The sequence below is a fragment of the Apium graveolens genome, chromosome 11 (genome assembly GCF_009905375.1).
Source record: "Apium graveolens cultivar Ventura chromosome 11, ASM990537v1, whole genome shotgun sequence".
NCBI lineage: Eukaryota > Viridiplantae > Streptophyta > Magnoliopsida > Apiales > Apiaceae > Apium > Apium graveolens.
This window is the reverse complement of record NC_133657.1, coordinates 9,199,680-9,220,735: the sequence shown is the minus strand read 5'-3', so window position 1 is coordinate 9,220,735 and position 21,056 is coordinate 9,199,680.

Here is a 21,056-nt window from a genome sequence, read left to right as displayed (position 1 = left end):
TTCCCTAGAAATTGACAGGTGCCAGTTGTGCTTTTCCTGTCTATTTTACAGCCTGCATAATCTGCATCTGAGTAGCCAATTAGATCAAAACCAGACTCTCTAGGGTACCAAATTCCTAGATTTGGAGTCCCTTTGAGATATCCGAAGATTCTTTTAATAACCACTAAGTGAGATTCTTTAGGGTCAGCTTGAAATCTAGCACAGAGACATGTAGAAAACATTATATCAGGTCTACTAGCAGTTAAATATAAAAGTGAGCCAACCATGCCTCTATAACTTGAAATATCCACAGACTTTTCAGCCTTGTTTAATTCAAGCTTGGTGGCAGTGGCCATGGGAGTTTTTGCAGATGAACAATCCATTAAGTCAAACTTCTTTAAAAGATCATAAATATATTTAGTTTGACTAATGAAAATTCCATCACTAACTTGTTTAACTTGTAAACCAAGAAAATAAGTTAGCTCTCCCATCATGCTCATTTTATTTTTACTTTGCATTAACTTAGCAAACTTTTTACAAAGCTTATCATCTGTAGATCCAAATATAATATCATCTACATAAATTTGAACAAGTATTTTAGAGCCATTAACATTTCTAAAGAAGAGAGTTTTGTCAATAGTACCTCTTGTGAAGTGATTATCTAGAAGGAATTTTGACAAAGTCTCATACCAGGCTCTAGGTGCTTGCTTTAGTCCATAGAGTGCTTTCAATAGATAATATACATAGTCTGAAAAGTTTGGATCTTCAAATCCTGGAGGTTGGCTTACATAAACTTCTTCCTCCAATTCCCCATTTAGAAATGCACTCTTGACATCCATTTGATAGACTTTGAAATTGGCATGGGCTGCATAGGCTAGAAAGATTCTGATGGCCTCAAGTCTGGAAACTGGAGCAAATGTTTCATCAAAATCTATTCCTTCTTGTTGAGAATAGCCTTTAGCAACCAATCTGGCTTTATTCCTTATGACTATGCCATTTTCATCCATCTTATTTCTGAATACCCATTTTGTGTCAATAGAACTCTTGTTCTTTGGCTTGGGTACCACCTTCCATACCTTGTTCCTCTCAAATTAGTTTAGCTCCTCTTGCATTGCTAAAATCCAATTTGGATCCAATAGAGCTTCTTCCACTCTCTTAGGTTCCTCCTGTGATAGAAAGCTACTATACAGACATTCATCTTGAGTAGCCCTTCTAGTTTGCACTTTAGATGTAGCATCACCAATGATCAGTTCAAAAGGGTGATTCTTGGTCCATTTCCTTTGAGGTGGTAGATTAGCTCTAGATGAGGTTGCCTCAGTATTGTCATGATGTGAGATAGAATGTTGATTGGTTGAAACTCCCCCTGAGTTGCTGATCCTTTGAAAGGAATTGGGAGCTCTATCAACTGATGAAGTGAATTGATTATCCGTTGACAGACTGTGATCAACGGATGCTTCATTATGAACTTCAACGGATGATGCACTTTATCTTTCAACGGATGCTGCATTGCTCCTTTCAACGGAAGCTGAATTATGACTTTCAACGGATGCAGCATTCTGTGTATTATCCAAAGGCAGATTCTGAATTCTTTTTGAGATGCCTTCTTCATCATTCTCATCTTCACTATCATCACAATATATCTCAATGTTGTCAAATTTGAGTCCTTCATGATGTCCCTCATCTGTTAGTCCATCAATCTTTTTATCATCAAACACAACATGCACAAATTCCATGACAATGTTGGTTCTTAGATTGTAGACCCTATAAGATTTTCCAGCAGAATAACCAACAAATATTCCTTCATCAGCCTTTGCATCAAACTTTCCTTTGTGATCAGATTGATTCCTTAAGATGTAACATTTGCAACCAAAGACATGCAGAAAGTTTAAAGTTGGTTTTCTTCTCTTGAATAATTGATAGGGAGTCATGCCTTTTTCCTGATTAATTAGAGAAATATTCTGAGTGTAACATGCACATTTAACAGCCTCAGCCCAAAAGTAAGTTGGGAGTTTTGACTCTTCAAGCATTGTCCTTGCAGCTTCAATTAGTGATCTGTTCTTCCTTTCCACCACACCATTTTGTTGTGGAGTCCTTGGAGCTAAGAACTCATGCATGATCCCATTTTCTTCACAGAACAACTTCATGGTTGAATTCTTGAACTCAGTTCCATTGTCACTCCTAATATTCCTTACTTTAAAATCAGGATGATTGTTGACTTGCTTGATATGATTGATAATGATTTCACTAGCTTCATCCTTTGATCCAAGAAAATAGACCCATGAAAACTTAGAGAAATCATCAACAATCACTAGGCAATATCTTTTCCTTGAAATTGACAATACATTGACTGGTCCAAAAAGATCCATGTGTAGCAGTTGTAATGGTTCATCAATTGTAGATTCAAGCTTCTTACTGAATGATACTTTCTTTTGCTTTCCTTTCTGACAAGCATCACACAGTCCATTCCTTGTGAATTCCACTAGAGACATTCCTCTAACTAAGTCCTTTTTGACTAGATCATTCATTGTCTTGAAATTCAAATGGGACAGCTTCTTGTGCCATAGCCAACTTTCAACTGCACTTGCTTTGCTGAAAAGACAAGTAATGGATTCTGCATCTGTAGAGTTGAAGTCAGCTAAGTACACATTCCCTTTTCTAACTCCAGTTAGAACCACTTTATTGTCCTTTTTACTTATGACAATACAGGCTTCAGAATTGAAGGAAACAGTATTCCCTTTGTCACATAGTTGACTGATGCTCAATAAGTTGTGTTTGAGACCATCAACCAATGCAACTTCATCAATGATGACATTTTCTTTTGAAATCAAGCCATATCCCAAAGTGAATCCTTTGCTGTCATCTCCAAAGGTTATGCTAGGGCCAACTCTCTCCTTAAACTCTGTGAGCAGGGTGAAATCTCCTGTCATGTGTCTTGAACAGCCACTGTCCAAGTACCATAGATTCCTTCTTTTTCCCTGCACACAACAAAATCAATCAAGTTGATTTTGGTACCCAAGTTTCCTTGGTTCCAGCCTTGTTAGTCTTTTTCCTAGACTTCATTCCTCCTGCATCTTTTGACTTAGGTAACTTTGGGTCAACCTTGATCTCAGATGTGGTTGGTTGAAGTGTAGGGTTAGTCACAGAATCATTTAGCACATTTGATTGAATTTGATAAGGCATAGATTGTGCAAACATGTTATTCCACATAGGCATATTGTATGGCATTTGAGGCATACTAAATACAGTAAAATAAGGATTATTAATATATGACATGTTTGCAAAATGTGCATGGGGATTCTGATGAGACATAACAGACATGGCATGCAGAGGTGACATAGACATGTTAGGCATGGAGGGATTTGAAGGCATAGGAGTATTTTTAACAGATTTGCAATTATCAGATAGGTGATTAACACTTTTACAATGCACACAGCTTTTTCTAGGAGCATACCTATCAGGTGTGTAATTGTTATGTTTATTAATCCCTACCTTCTCATTTCTTTTAGATTTTCTTTTAGTTTCCTTCTTATCCTCAACCAACTTAAGCCTATTTTTCAGCTGATCTAAAGTCATGTGTCCTATATTCACCTTACTGGCATCTTTGGATGTGTTGGCTCCTTCTTTGACAAAGTTCTTGAAAGTTGAATCATTCTTCTTATTGAGATTTTTATTTTTAAAATTACTTGCTTGTTTTAATTGATGAGCCTTCAACGGATGCTCCTTTTCTTCCTTCAACGGATAACTTTCATCATCCGTTGATTCCACATCCGTTGACAATCCATCAATTAATTCTAACTCCTTTTTGTTTTTCTTCCAGGCATTCTCACAGAATGATTCAATTCCCTGAACCTTGGCAATCTGAACACTGACATCCCTAGATGTTTTCCAGGCCTTGATTACCTCTTGCTCACTTTCTAACTGTTTAGAAAGAATTTCTACCTTCTTAACAGCTTCTTCTAGTTCACTCTCAACAGTCAAGTATTTAAGTTTAATCTTTTCAAGTTTAATTACCTGATTCTCTAACACAACATTCCTATCACTAAAAAACACATTATTCTCTTTGATCCTAGTGTTTTCTTTAGCTAGTGATTTAAGGGAAACACGCAAATGATATAATTCATTGGACATATCATTTATGGCTTCATTGCATTCATGTTTAGAAAGCTGAGAGAGATCAGTAGTAATTACCTGGTTGCTTGATGAACTAGTTTCATTTTCATCAGAATTAGCCATCAGGGCTAGGTTGACATATTCCATATCATCATCTTCATTGACCCCATCTGCTGCCCAATCATCTTGAGTGAGAAAAGCTCTTTCCTTTTGTTTGAGCAAATCAAAATACTTCTTTTTGTAATCAACTTGCTCAAATTTCTTTTTATCAGAAGTTGGCTTCCTACACTCACTTGCAAAGTGTCCACTAATGCCACAGTTGTAACATTTGAACTTTGATTTGTCCACCATGTTTTTGTTTGGCTTAGTGAATTTTGTATTTTTCCTGAACTTCATCTTTGCAAACCTCCTGGACAGAAAATCCAGATGTTCATCAATATCATCAGAGTCATCCTGACTGGAATTGTCTTCATCCTCAACTACTTGCTCTTTACCCTTGCTTGATTATGATTTGCTTGTGCCAATTTTGAGACTTGGCATTGTCTTTTCCTCATTCCTGGCTTCAACTTTTTCACTGTCAGCTACAAGTGCAACTAATCCTCCTTTTCTCTTTCCCTTTTCCAACAGCTCATCTTGCTCCATCTCAAGTTCATATGTCTTCAAAATTCCATATAATCTTTCAAGTGTGAAGTCCTTATAATCGTGAGAATTTCTTAGAGAAACAGTCATAGGCTTCCATTCCTTTGGTAAAGACCTTAGAAATTTTAAATTGGAGTCCTTGACTTGGTAAATTCTCCCATACAGCTTTAATCCATTCAACAGTTTCTGAAATCTGTTGAAGGTATCATTCAATGATTCTCCTTCTTCAAAGTGAAAATATTCATACTGTTGAATGAGAAGCTGCATTTTGTTTTCTCTAACTTGCTCAGTGCCTTCACAGATAAGCTGCACAGTATCCCAAATTTCCTTAGCAGTTTGGCTGTTAATGACATTGTCAAACATATCTTGATCCAGGCCATTAAACAGAATGTTCATGGCTTTCTTGTCCTTGTGGACCTCTTCAATATCTTCAACAGTCCATTATGCCTTTAGCTTGGGAATAGACTGTCCAACAGCAACTGTTGCAGTAGCAGCTGTTGCCACCTTGTGTGGGATGTGAGGACCATTCTCAATGCAGTTGATGTAGCTTTCATCTTGAGAGAGAAGATATAAATGCATCTTCACCTTCCAGTGATGATAGTTATCTCTTTCCAGGATTGGAATCTTTACACCAATATCCTTCTTACTCATGATGTTAGCAGAATAGATCTTTAAACTCTTTATATGTTAAGAGCAGGCTCTGATACCAATTGTTATTCCCAGTGGACTAACAATGAGATTTACAGAAGGGGGTTGAATGTAAATCTCAAAACTTTTTCAAGTTTTGAGTAGTTTCTAAGGCTAAGTGTTTAAGTGAACAAATGTGTGTGAATTGCTTGAAGCTAATACAGACAGATATATATTCAAACACAAATGTAAAGAACACAAAGAACTTAAAAACTTTTCTGGTGGATTTGTTGTTCCACCAGAGATGTGTTATTTCAGAAAATCTGTGATTCAAAGAATTAAATCACAGCTGCTTCCTAGTACAAACTAGATGATTTTCTCTCTGGATATTTCTAAACAGCTCAGGAAAATTCATATCTAATTACTAGCTGCTACTTGGTTTATATATCACCAAGTTTACAAGTGAAGAAAAAACTGTAAAATACAATTAAAAAGATTCTTCACATGTTTCTTCTTCATTTCTCTATCAAATGCAATTTAGGCTTGACTGTAGATCTTTGAATACTTCCTTGTTTGCATCAGAATGGAAATGCTGCATTTTCTTGATTCCTCCAAGAGGCTTCCACATTCCAGTTTGTCTCTGTCAACCGATGTCCCTCTGTCAGCTTGTGAATTGTCACTATCAACTGCTAATGAACTAAGCATCCGTTGAAGCTTTCATCCGTTGATGCCTTATCCGTTGAGGCCTTATCCGTTGAAGCTTTATCCGTTGATGCATTATCAGTTGAAGTCTTTATCCGTTGAAGCACTTATCCGTTGATGGATATTATCCGTTGAAGCATTAGAGACATCCGTTGAAGCTTTGTTTCTTATCCGTTGAAGGTCTTCAATATCAGTTGATACTTCTTCACTTATACAAAATTACAAGGCATGAAATATTTACAATCAGCCCTCCTATTTGCATATCCACTAGTAGTCAACATGACTGATACTTTCCTACAACATCTAAGAATTACAACTTCAATCTAGAGAATGAAATGTGCTACAATACTAAACTTATTGCTAAGTAAAGCTACTCCTTCAACGGATAGCCAAGATGGTCTTATCCGTTGAGGCTACAAACACTAGATTTCTACTTAAGTATTTTGTTTAACTTATGATCAAACTAATACACATATTCCTAACAGTGTGTATCTGTTAAACTCAAAAAATCACCTAATATATGAATGTTATATTTGTGTCAATTTGTATGTAAAGTCTAATTGTTCATTGAAGCTTGGGGTTAGTCTTGTTACCAGGCATGAATTTGTGATAAGCAATCTTCTCAAAAATTGGGGGAGATTGTTGTACAAGACATGCATGTGCCATAACAAGACTAAGTCAAATTGACAGCCCTAATTAAGTTATATGATAATCTAAGTTTACATTTTTTATCGTATCACTTAAGTATGTAAAAATATAAATAGATAAGACTGGAGCATTTTTTTGTAAACAGTCTCAAGCCTAAAAATAAACTCTGGAAGAAGATCATGCCTCAGAAAAAGTATGAAGAAGCTTGGAGTTGAATAAATCTGTTTTGGGAAAAACATTCTAAGTGAAGAAATCTACAAGTCACAGATTAAGTATTATCGAGAAGTCATTCGAGAACTCCAGAATGACTTATCGAGAAGTCAAGAAAAGCTTATAGAGAAGTCTCAGAGTCATGGACAAGTCAAATTATCACTAGTGATCTTACTATCTTAGAGATATCGATAAGTCAAAGTATCACTAGAGATCTCTGAGATATCGACAAGTCATTTCTGTACTAGAGAACTCAAAAATATCTATAAGTCAAAATGAAGATATGAAGATTGGAGATATCGATAAGTCAATTCTACATGCAGAAATTCAAAGACCTCGACAAGCCAAATTCTCCTATAGAGAACTCGAAGACTTCGATAAGTCAAAACAACTATAGAGTAATGAGAAATCTCGATAAGCCATTACACTTATCGAGATGTCGAGTTTTATATATAACAAACTGGAGATCTCGAAGTAAAACAGAAAGTACAAAGTGCAAACCAGTTAAATATCCAAGATTATTAATCAACAAACAAATCAATCACTGATTTGAAAAGTCTACAAAAGCATCTTGAAAAGTACAAGATCAAAGGTCAAGATTAACTGACAAAGTAAAGTCACAGAAATGCACGATTTGCAAAAATACACTATTCCAGAAATAGAAAGTTTTAGTTAACTTAAAGTAGGGTTTAGTACATGCTATTGCATGCTGTGTAAAACCAGTGTTTACTGTTCTATAAAATAAACACTAGATGCTTTGTTTGAAGGGTAACAAAAATAGATCTAGAAAATCTTATACCACTCAAGAGAGAAGTTGAGTTCTTTATCAACAAAGAACCCAGAAATTTTGTAGCAAAACATACTTGATTTTAATATAAAATTAAGTGAGTTTTGAAAGATAGAATATTCATGTGCATATTTTATTATTCCTGTTAAAGCATATAATCTCTACAAGACAGATTACTTTGGTCTCCATTCTTAACAGTTCAAAAAGCTTTGAAATTGTCTAAAACACATTCACCCCCCCCCTCTGTGTTGTATTCATTACCCAACAAAGTACCAACTTATTTTATAAAAATCAGGCAAAAATATTGGTTCATAGAAATACTAACTAAAAGTTAAAAGTGTGATATTTTAAAATTGCAATTAGAATAAAGTAAATGTGGAATAGAAGATTGAGAATTTACCAAAAATATCACTATTTTGAGATTTTTTTTGTAATTTTATCAAAATTTTGTAGATATTTGCAAAAATATCCTTTGTAATTAAAATTAACTATAATTAACTATTTTTTCAATATTCTTGAAAATAATTAAATTCTATTTTTGGTTGAATTTTAGATCGCATTTGATTTAATCAGGGCAACTTATTAAGCAACGTATTCTGTAATATTTTTTTAATTACTAATTTTTGAAGTTAAAATTGTGATTTATTTAGTTACAAATATGATTGCAAAGGTACAAAGGGTATTTTACCAAGTATCATCGTTAAGTCCATTTTTATTTACAATAATTATAGATGTACTCATTAGAGAAATTCAGAATGATGTACAGATGTATGCTTTTACGGAGGGCATAGTTATTGTTAAAGAGACAAGTCGGTGATTAATGAGAAGTTAGAACAATGGAGAGACATTCGAGACTTCGGAATTCCGTGTTAGCCTTTCAAAAGTTGAATATTTGTGTTGTAATTTTAGTAATGAACCAGATAAAGAGGGATTGATGTTAGAATTGGAGGAGCATTTATTAGTTCCAAAGGAAAATTTCAAGTATTTGGTATCTATGATTCATAAAGATAAAGTTGGTAACTTATCGTATTCAATCCAGATGGTTAAAGTGGATGGTTGCTTTAGTAGTATTTTGTGATAAAAAGGTCCCTTTAAAATTAAAAGGAAGATTTAAAATGACAATTACACCAATTTTATTGTATAAGGTTGAGTGTTAGCGGTAAAGAAGGCCCAAAAGCTCGGACTAGAGGTAGAGGAAATGAGGATATCGCGTTAGATTTGTGGCTAAACCATGTTAGATAGATTACTGATTGACCTTTTCAGAAGACAATTACGAGTTGCATCTATAATTAAAAAAATTAAGTAAAGTTAGACTGTGATCATTTGGACATGTACGGAGGAGACGTATATCAGTTCCGGTGTGTAGGGTGTGTAATATATAATAGATGATGTCAAAGGTTACTGGAGCTAACAATGTCATTAACATCTATGATCTGAGTAGAAGATTAATGAACAATTATTTTCAGTAATCAAGTTAAGCTTGGGGTCAACCCTAAGTAAGTTGTATTATTATCTAAATTTGTATTATGTACTTATACCACTTAAAGTCTGTAAAATTGCAAAGGAGCGGACTGGAATCTTTTTCCTAAAATAGTATCAAGCCTAAGGATTCTATCTGGAAGAAGATCAAGAAGATCATGCCTCAGAAGAATTTTGAAGAAGCTTGGAGTTGAATAAATCTGTTTGGAAAAAAATGTTCTAAGTCAAGATCTCTACAAGTCACAGATTTAATGTTATAAAGAAGTATTCGAGAACTCCGGAATGACTTATCGAGAAGTCATTCAAACTCCAGAGAGTACCGACGGATAAACAATATCTACTCGACGGATGAGCAATATCTACTCGACGGATGAGCTATATATCTACTCGATGAATGAGCTATATATCAACTCAACGGATAAGCAATATCCACCGGGAGTAGAGAAGTCAGGAAAGCTACTCGAGAACTTAAGAAGATATCGACAAGTCATTCTTTCACTAGAGAACTCAGAGTTATCGACAAGTCTATATCCATTCGAGAACTCAGAGATATCTACAAGTCAAGTGAAGTTATGAAGACTAGAGATCTCGATGAGCTGAAGACCTCTACAAGCTAAACTCATTATGGAGTACTAGAGATCTCAAAAAGCCTTTGTACTTATCGAGATATCAAGTGTTCTAATAATTCAAACTGGAGATCTCGAAGTACAGTCTCAAAGTATAGAATTGCAGATCAGTTCAATATCCAAGATAAACACAAGAAACAATCCAACAGCTGGATTGATAAGTCTACAAAAAGCATCTTAAAGTGTGTGCAAGATCAATGGCAAAGATTAACTGACAGAGGAAGATTAAAGTAAACACGGGATGCTAAAGATATGCTAAGCCAGAAATAGAAGATTTGCTTTTCTATAAATATAAATGACAAGTGACAGTTTAGAAAAGTTAATAGCATGTTTATTATCCACTGTGTAAACCAGCAATTAACTGAGCTATAAAGTTAACACTGGACCTCTAGTTAGTTGTAACAATTTAGATCAAAATTCTTGTAACACTCTTGAGAAGAAGCTGAGCTCTTTAACTTCGAAGAGCTTAGAAATTTTATAGCAAAACATCTTAATTTTTAATACAAAAATTAAGTGAGTTTTGAAGATATGTGTTCTTTATTTTGTGCAAGTTTAATTTCTGCGTGAACACTTTTCTATACAAGATTTAATTTACTTTGTTCAACCATTATCTTTCAAGAAAAGCCTAAAATCAGAAAAACACATTCACCCCCCACCTCTATGTGTGATTCATTACATAACAAGTGGTATAAGAGCAAAATCTGACAGAATATAGATTCAAGATCATGGAAGAATGAATATACAGAAAATCAGTAGCATCAAAATTCCTACCTTTGACAAAGCTAACTACACTCTTTGGAAAAAGAAAATTTTGTTGTTTATCAAGATGGCCAATCCACTCTATGTTCAGATTCTCAGGAATGGACCCTTCACTCCTATGGTAAGAGTTGAGGAATCTACAGATGGAGACATGGTCATACCAGCTCATTATGCTTCTAAAGATCCAGCTGAGTATTCTGACCATGAAAAGGAAAAAGTCTCCCTGGACAGCAATTTACAATTGATATTGATTGAGTCACTTGACAATGTGATGTACAACAACATTGTCAACTGCGACACTGCTAAGCAAATATGGGAGAAGATTGAAATACTCTGTGAAGGAACTGAGGAAGTTAGATCTAATCAAAGAAGAATACTGATTTCACAGTATGAGGGTTTCATGGCTAAGCCCAAGGAAAGCATTACTGAAGTGTTTGAAAGATTTAATAAGCTGGTAAATGACTTGCAGCTTCATGCCAAGTACTATGAAGCTGAAGAGGTGAATCTAAAGTTCTTGCTTACTCTTCCTCATCATTTGGAACAGAAAATCTCAGCAATTAGGGAAGGGAGAGACTTGAGCAGGATAACTCTGGAAGTTCTATATGGAATTCTCAAAACCTATGAACTGGAGATGATTCAAAGGCAATCGTTGAGATCTGACCAAGGACGTGTTGTAGATGGTTCAAGTGCTTTAATAGTAAATAAAGGCCAAACATCCAATGATGAACCAAGTTCTCATATCTCAGTTGCCTCAATAAGTGACCAGATAACAATTGATTCATAGGAGCAAGTCATACTAGAGTTGAAAAAGGATGAGTACTATACTTTTGAAGAACTGGATGAGCTAGATCAGTCAATGGCCTATCTGGCTAGAAAATTCTCTAACATTAAAGTAAAGAAGACAAGGTACTTCAGGAATAACGGACAATCCTTCAACAAAAACAACAGCTGGAAAGAGAAAGGGAAGTACAATCCTGATAGCAAAAGTGGTTACAAAAATGGATCTGTTGACAGATCTAATATAAGGTGCTTCAGCTGTGATGAACTAGGCCACTTTGCTACAGAATGCAGGAAACCCAAAAAGGCAAAGAAGGATAAGGCTTATCTTGAACTTGAATCAAAGTATGAAGCTTTTCTGAAGAAACAACAAAGTAAAGCTTATATTGCAGAAGGTAAAAGTTGGGATGACTCTGAGAATGATGAAGATGAAGAACTTGGAAACTATACACTCATGGTTTTAGAGCAAGGAGAATCATCCTTATCTAAATCACAGGTACCAACTCTTATCTCCACTGATTTAAATGTGAATCAATATAAGGAAATTGTTGAAAAGATGAGCACATAAATGTTTCACATTCATACAAGCATGGTTGCTTTTAATAAAGAAGTTAGCAGATTAACAAAGTTAAATGAGAAGCTTGAAAGTGAAAAATAAAAAGCTGAATTGTTGACTGTGGAGCTTGAAGCCTTGAAATAAGAAAATGGCTATCTGAAAAACAAGCTTAAGTGTGCAAATGAGATTGAGGCTGTGCTGAGAGAAAAACTGGAGAAAAGTGAAGTAAAGTTGAAGTCCTTCAAGAATGCATCTGAATTGGTTGGTCAGTACCATGAGAAAAATAAACCATGTGCAAATATTGCCATTGGTCTTGATTATAATACCTTAAACAACAAGAAGAAAAACACTGGTGACAGAGGAAAAGCAACCAAGAGTGAAAACGTTCCAGCAACGCTGAAAAATATTGGGTCACCAGTATTTAAGACTTGTGAGGTAAACTTCAGTGAAGAAGAATTGATTATCAAGCAAGAAATTGCAGATGAGGATAATGAAAAGAAGAATGCAAATTTAATTCAATCTTCCAAGGCTGAAAAAATCTTATGGACAACCAAAGTACCAAGATTCCTCTTAAAGAAACCAAGATTGAAGATGCAAGAAAGAAGAAGAAAAATAGAAGTGGAAGAATGGGGAAAAACAAAAGCAATAATCTGCCCTATATTGCAGATATTCCTGGCAAGAAGTGTGGATTATGTAATTCTACAAATCATCTAACTCATCTTTGTAAAAAGGGTGTTAGTAAGCCAACTGAAGGAACTTGCAAATATAATGAAGCAGATTTAGATGATCCCTACTCAATCTGTGATAAGTTTGATTGCATCCCTTGTAACTTGAAAGTGATGAAGAGTTGTCACAAATTGAGAGTAGACCTAAAAGAAACACAAATTGAGTCTACATCAGAAAGGGAAACTGCACACCATGAACTCTATTTTATCTGAAACAAATCACTCTACTTCTGCTAAATCAGTTTACAAGAAGAAAGTACCCAACACTGCTTGGGTTACTAAACACACCTGAATCTCATTGTGTGCAGGGCAAAGTGAAGAATATCATATGGATCATTGACAGTGGATGTTCCAGACATATGATAGGTGATAAGGCCCTGCTATCACAGTTTGAGGAGAAAGCTGGCCCATTGTTGACCTTTGGAGACAACAGCAAAGGATTCACAATGGGATATGGCAAGATTGTTTCTGAAAATGTTGTCATTGATGATGTAGCACTAGTAGCTGCTCTTGAGGTGAATCTTCTCAGTGTTAGCCAATTTGTAGACAAAGGCTTTGAAGTTTTATTCAACAAAGAAGAATGCACCTTTATCGGCAAGAAAACTGGTGAAATTGCTCTGAAAGGAGCAAGGAATGGAAGCTTGTTTGTTGTAGACTTGGACTCAATAAATAAGGATGGTATTTGATGCTTCTACACCAAGGCATCAGAAGAACAAAGCAAGCAATGGCATAAGAAGTTGTCTCACTTGAATTTCAAGGCAATTAACAACTTAGTCAAAAAGGAGTTAGTGAGAGACATGCCCAAGCTGAAGTCTGTGAAGCTTGTCAGAAAGGAAAGATGAAAAGATCTAGTCACAAGTCAAAAACTGTGAATTCTATTAGTGCACCCTTGTAACTTATTCACTTGGACTTGTTTGGGTCGGTAAATGTCTTATCAATTTTAAGGAACAGATATGCACTTGTGATGGTGGATGATTTCTCAAGATACACTTGGGTAGAGTTCATGTATTCTAAAGATGAAACTTCATATATCATAATTGAGCACATCAAGAAGATAGAAAAATAGGCTGAAGATTACAATTGTGTGAAAAGACTGAAAAGTGACAATGGAACAGAATTCAGAAATGCTACATTAAGTGAATTCTGTAAAGGCAAAGGCCTTGTTCAAGAATTCTCAGCTTCCAGGACACCTCAACAAAATGGAGTAGTTGAAAGAAAGAACAGAACATTGGTTGAAGCTGCTAGAACAATGCTGCAAGATGCCAAGTTGCCAACAAGTTTCTGGGAAGAGGCTGTCAACACTGAATGTTATACTCAGAACAGATATCTCATTAACAAGGCACATGGAAAGTCACCCTACTCAATCATGTCTAAGAGAAATCCTACTGTAAAGCATCTTCATATGTTTGGAAGCAAGTGTTACATTTTGAAAGACAATTCTGAATATATGGGAAAATTTGACTCAAAGGTCTTTGAAGCATTTTTCTGGGATATTCACTGGAAAGAACAACCTACAAATTCTATGTGATTGATCAAAAGAAGATTATGGAAAGCACAAATGTGACCTTTGATGATGACAAGTGTACAGGCTTGGAATGCCTTGATGATAATGAAGCTGAAGCCCTTGCATTTGAAAACCTCAACACTGACAGTGATTCTGATGGAGAAGATGAAATTAATGCACAATAAATGATGAATGAAGAGTCTGCTGAACAGGAAAATCATGGTAATAGAAGCTCATCTCAAACACCTGAGCTTGATAGTACAAACTCAGGGGGAGAAAGAGAAGAAGGATGTACCAGTCATACCAATAATGGAGAAAATGATGAAGGCACAAGTCAACAAACTCACACTAGGAAGTGGGATAGAAGTCACTCCAGAGAAGCAATTATTGGTGATCCTACTGTTGGTGTGAGGACTAGAAGTATAACTGCTAATGAGTGCCTACATGCATGTTTTCTGTCTCAAGTAGAGCCTAAAAAAATTGATGAAGCTCTACTGGATCCTGACTAGATATCTGCCATGCAGGAAGAGCTGAATCAGTTTGAAAGAAGCAAAGTCTGGAAGTTAGTTCCTGCACTAAAGAACAGAAGCATTATTGAAACAAAATGGGTGTTCAGGAACAAATTGGATGAAAATGGTATAGTTACTAGAAAAAAAAGCAAGGTTGGTTGTAAAAGGCTACTCACAAGAAGAAGGGATTGATTATGATGAAACTTTTTCTCCTGTTGCAAGACTTGAAGTTATAAGAATTTTTCTAGCATTTACTGCACATTCAAATTTTAAAGTGTATCAAATGGATGTCAAAAGTGCCTTTCTGAATGGTGAGCTAGAAGAAGAAGTTTATGTGCACCAACCTCCTGACTTTGAGGATCCAAAATTTCCTAACTTTGTGTATAAGTTATTCAAGGCTCTATATGGACTAAAAAAGGCACCTAGAGCTTGGTATGACACTCTATCAGATTTCCTATTGAAGCATGGTTTTACTAGAGGAACCATAGACAAGACTCTCTTCTACAAGAAATATAGTGAAGATATGATCCTAGTTCAGATTTATGTAGATGATATCATCTTTGGTTCTACTAATGAGAAGCTGTGCCAAAGATTCTCCAAGCTTATGCAAAGTGAATATGAAATGAGTATGATGGGGGAACTAAGTTACTTTCTTGGACTTCAAGTCAACCAAAGAAGTGATGGTATCTTCATTAGCCAAACTAAATATGTCAAGGATCTTTTGAAAAGGTTTGGAATGGTTGATTGTTCACCTGCATCTACACCTATGTCTACTGCATCAAAGTTGGATGAAGATAAAAAGGGCAAGAGTGTAGATATCTCAAGCTACAGAGGGATGATTGGATCATTGCTTTACTTAACAGTAAGCAGACCAGACATCATGTTTGCAACATGTCTATGTGCAAGATTTCAAGCCAATCCAAAAGAATCACATTTAATGGCTGTAAAGAGGATTTTCAGATATTTGAAGTGAACTCAAAACTTGGGATTATGGTATCCTAAGGGAACTGGTTTTGAAGCTGTTGGATACACAGATGCAGATTTTGCTGGATGCAGGGTTGACAGAAAGAGTACCAGTGGAAGCTGTCAATTTCTTGGACAAAGACTTGAAATCAGCTAATGGATTATGACCTAGTGTTACATAAAATTCCTATCATGTGTGACAATACTAGTGATATATCTATAGTAGCTAATCCAGTTAATCATTCTAGGACAAAGCACATTGATGTGAGGTACTATTTTATTAGAGAACATACTACTAATGGTACCATTGAGCTCATTTTTGTACCAACAGAAAAACAACTAGCTGATATTTTTACTAATCCTTTGGATGAAGCAACTTTCACTAGACTTGTAAGTGAAATTGGAATACTCAATTCTTCATCCTACGACAAGAACTCAACTAATGTTTTGCAGCAGATTAATCTCCAGTAAATCAAAGTTAATTTGATTAAATTGGAAATTAACTGAAATATGAATTATAAATATTTCAGAAATCTCTGCATATTTGTTCTTCAAATTTAATTAACTTGGAATTTTTCAAATTCTGAGTAAACTTCTTAGTTATTAATTTACATCCTTAATATGTAAAATTAACTCAAGGCAGAATTACAATAACCAAAAGTATCTAGAGAACTGAGTTCTCGATAAGTATAAATTGACTTCTCGACAAGTCATTTTAGGACTTCTCGAGTGAGTCTTCGATAAGTCAACTTACTAACTTCTCGAGTGACTTCTCGATAGGTTCAAAATGACTTATCCATAAGTCTTTGTAGAGTTCTCTAGTAGTAATCATTCACAAGAGTTCTTTATAAGTACAAAGTTTAACTTATCAATAATTCAGAACTGAGATAATTTAAATTGATAAATTATTTTGGTAAAATAATTTTGGAAAATGCATTCTAATTTTATTTTGAATTTATTCAAGTAAAAGTTAGAATTAGTTCAGTCAATTTTTTTTGGGACAAACTGGGTATTTATTTGACATTTCGATAAGTCAAGTTTGAGTTCTCTATAAGAGTGATTTAAAATGACTTCTCGACATGTACTTCATTTCTCCAAATGACTTCTCGATAGACAATTCCAAATGTCTATTTTTGAGTTCTCGGCAAGTCATCTACTTTCACTATAAATACCCAGACTTCTCGATTAATTTTGAACTTGGAATTTTTCAAAATTCTAAGTAAACTGAATATTTATTACTTCATATCCTCAGTATATGAAGTTAATAAATAACAGATCAAAAGAAGCAAAAAGTATAAAAAACTGAACAAATTTAACTCATAAATTCTATTCAGAAAAATACTTTTGACATACTTTGTCTCTAATTTCTCTGACTTATTGACACATTTACAAGCTTATGTGATTTCTTGTTTATGTGGAAATAGGTTAGTCTAATGTTAGTAGACTAGTACATTATTTGTGTTATTTTGAGTATGCTGATAGTGGTTAATTTATTTGACTGAATGCTGATATGAGGAGTTACTTTTTGTGTAGGGAGTACTTGCTTATTTGCATGGGGAATAGTCACTCTCTAAAGTAAACTAATATTCTTGAGTACTTGCATGGGGAATAGTAACTAGTCATTTCTAACTGTCAAATGTGCTTATGTGATTATTACTCTTATTATCCGGGCAACTCATGAGTCTATTGGTTTCTATTTTTACTCCCTCTATATATTAAAATGCTTCACTCTTTATCATTCATCACTCTCCTATTCTCAACAAACATCTGATTTCAAACTCACCTCATGTTCATCTCTCTCTTTCTCACTCAAATGGATGCCCTGGTCTTTTACAGACTTATTCATGGAGCTTATCAGCCTGTTCATCATTTAGATGAAGACCAAGTTTACTTTGATCCCTTCGGACTCCGTGTTCATCTCAGGGGGGTTATTTATAGCCCCTTTGATATTCCAAGAGAGATCTTTGATGAACTCTCATGGGATGATCAACTCAGCATCCTTTTCTTTGAAATGGAAGTCTCTCTCGAGCAGGAGAGACGTGCAAGAGTAGCTGAGCAGCAATGCCTTGATGCTTTGAAGTTGCAGGAGAGAATCATTTCTCTTGCATACTCCATGTCCAGAGCTTACCAGCGCAGGGCAAGGAGGTTGGAGGCAGAGAAGAAGAATCCCAAACTAGAGTAGTTAGGATTATGATTTACTTGTTGAATCTATGTCTTAATTTACTCTGTTTCCATAATTAATGAAAATCCAAATTCTTCTCTAAGCATTCTCTTGTTTGTGTAATGATTCCTATGTGCTTATATCTATATTGAATATTGTCTTCTCTGCAATAATGCTTGAAACTAAAATATCTTACAATGTATTTGTCTAACGAAACTCCAAAAAGATACTTTTGTTCAATGCATTATAGGTCCAACACAATCTACTCAGACAACAACAGGGAATTCAGATAATCTATCCACAGGTATTAGTGCTAAAACTGCAGCTAAAATATTTCAAAATCAAATTACAGTTCACCCAAGCACAACAACACAAACATAAACTCAAACACAATCCCACTCAGATAACTCTCAAAAGGAACCTATTTTACAAAAGGACAGAACCCCCAAAATGTTTTTCAGTTGTTTTGTGGTTTGAGAAAAGAAACATGGTATCACAAACATGGAAACTTATCAGTTTTTCATGAATATCATTAATGCACTTTTATGTGCAAAACAATCTTAACAGACTGATAGGTTTGAGGGTAGTACTTTTGAGGGGGAGCTATCTAAATCCTCCCCAATTCAATTGGAGGTTTCTCATGGAGGAACAACTCCCCTCACAACTCTAGCAGAAGTTGCCTCAGCAGCCAAAGCTAGAAGTACAATTGCCTATGATAATGTCATGAGAAAGGCAAGCATAGCACATTCAAGTGCCAGTATGTTGCAAGACATTCAAGGGTTTGAGGTTGGTGCACATGGCAGTAACCCAGTCAAATCCCCTCCAATTCAATTGGAGGTTCCCACTATAAGTAGAGGACAACACACTGTCAAAACCACTAGGCAATCTGTGAGTCAAAGTGTGACCCTAATCACAGATGTTTATGAACTCACTCTTCTGGTGAAATGAGTATGATTAGACCTATATGGATTTCCCCTACTCATATGATCACAGATAAACTCTTCTCAGCCACCTCTTATTTCTGTAGGAGAAATAACAATTGATCCTTTCGTGTGAGAATGTGAGAAAAGATTGAGAGAATAACAGAAAATAAGAGAGGCATGATCCTTCCTGGAAAAAGGAGAGGTAGATGAGTATCTGGATTTAGCAATCCTTGTGAGGTTACTCTGACTCTTAAAAGTCATGAGACTAGTGCAGTGAGAAGTAGTGAGACTGCTTATTCAAAAGAACAGAAAGCTTAGGAATTTCCTATTCTATTCTACTTGATGAACTCATCACTACAGACTTCACTAAAGCTTGAAGCTGCTGATAGTGTTCTAAATGGACATTAACAAAAGTTTGAACAATGTGCATCTAGCTGGATCTTTCTTCCTGAAGATAATGTCAAAAAGGGGGAGAATATATCTAAATACCAAAACAGCTAATGGATATTGCCAGATAATAATATTCTTTTCTTGATAGGGGGAGAAGGAAGAGTAAATCTAAATGCAACTCACAAAAGAAGATCAGATGGGAAGATTGGTTTATGCATGTAGATAAAGTTTTGACATCATAAATCAGAACTTGTGCATAATTTCATAATGAACAAGTTGGGGGAGATTGTAATATATAATAGATGATGTCAAAGGTTACTGGAGCTAACAATGTCATTAGCATCTATGATCTGAGTAGAAGATTAATGAACAGTTATTTTCAGTAATCAAGTTAAGTTTGGGGTCAACCCTAAGTAAGTTGTATTGTTATCTAAATTTGTATTTTATACTTGAAACACTTAAAGTCTGTAACATTGTAAAGGAGCGGACTGAAATCTTTTTCCTAAAACAGTATCAAGCCTAAGAATTCTATCTGGAAGAAGATCAAGAAGATCATGCCTCAGAAGAATTTTGAAGAAGCTTGAAGTTGAATAAATCTGTTTGGAGAAAAATGTTCTAAGTCAAGATCTCTACAAGTCACAGATTTAATGTTATAAAGAAGTCATTCGAGAACTCCAGAATGACTTATCGAGAAGTCATTCAAACTCCAGAGAGTATCAACGGATAAGCAATATCTACTCGACGGATGAGCAATATCTACTCGACGGATGAACTATATATCTACTCGATGGATGAACAACATCTACTCGACGGATGAGCAATACTCGACGGATGAGCTATATATCTACTCGATGGATGAGCTATATATCTACTTAACGGATAAGCAATATCCACCGGGAGTAGAGTAGTCAGGAAAGCTACTCGAGAACTCAAGAAGATATCGACAAGTCATTCTTTCACTAGAGAACTCAGAGTTATCGACAAGTCTATATCCATTCGAGAACTCAGAGATATCTACAAGTCAAGTGAAGTTATGAAGGCTAGAGATCTCGATGAGCTGAAGACCTCTACAAGCCAAACTCATTATGAAGTACTAGAGATCTCAATAAGCCTTTGTACTTATCGAGATATCAAGTGTTCTAATAATTCAAACTGGAGATCTCGAAGTACAGTCTCAAAGTACAGAATTGCAGATCAGTTCAATATCCAAGATAAACAATCAACAAACAATCCAACAACGGTGAACTGAGTTATTAAGTTCAATGGCAAAGATTAACTGACAGAGGAAAATTAAAGTAAACACGGGATGCTAAAGATATGCTAAGCCAGAAATGGAAGATTTGCTTTTGTATAAATAGAAATGACAAGTGACAGTTTAGAAAAGTTAATAGCATGTTTATTATCCACTGTGTAAACCAGCAGTTAACTGAGTTATAAAGTTAACACCGGTCCTCTAGTTAGTTGTAACAATTTAGATCTAAATTCTTGTAACACTCTTGAGAATAAGCTGAGCTCTTTAACTTCGAAGAGCTTAGAAATTTTGTAGCAAAACATCTTAATTTTTAATACAAAAATTAAGTGAGTTTTGAAGATCTGTGTTCTTTATTTTGTGCAAGTTTAATTTCTGCATGAACACTTTTCTATACAAGATTTAATTTACTTTGTTCAACCATTATCTTTCAAGAAAAGCCTAAAATCAGAAAAAAACATTCACCCCCCTTTCTGTGTGTGATTCATTACCTAACAGGGTGGAAGGTTTAGTGTTACCGAGTGTGAGAAGAAAAGGAAGACCGAAAAGAATTTGGGATAACCTACTTTCAGTATATTTATGTTTTTTAAACCTTCGGCGAGATATTATATTAGATAGATCGTCTTGGAGGTTTCGAACTAGAGTGGTCAATTACATTATGTGATAGATGACTTGTGTATTTTGAGGCGTTAGTAGTATATATTGTCAGTTTATTTATTTGTTTTCATTTTAT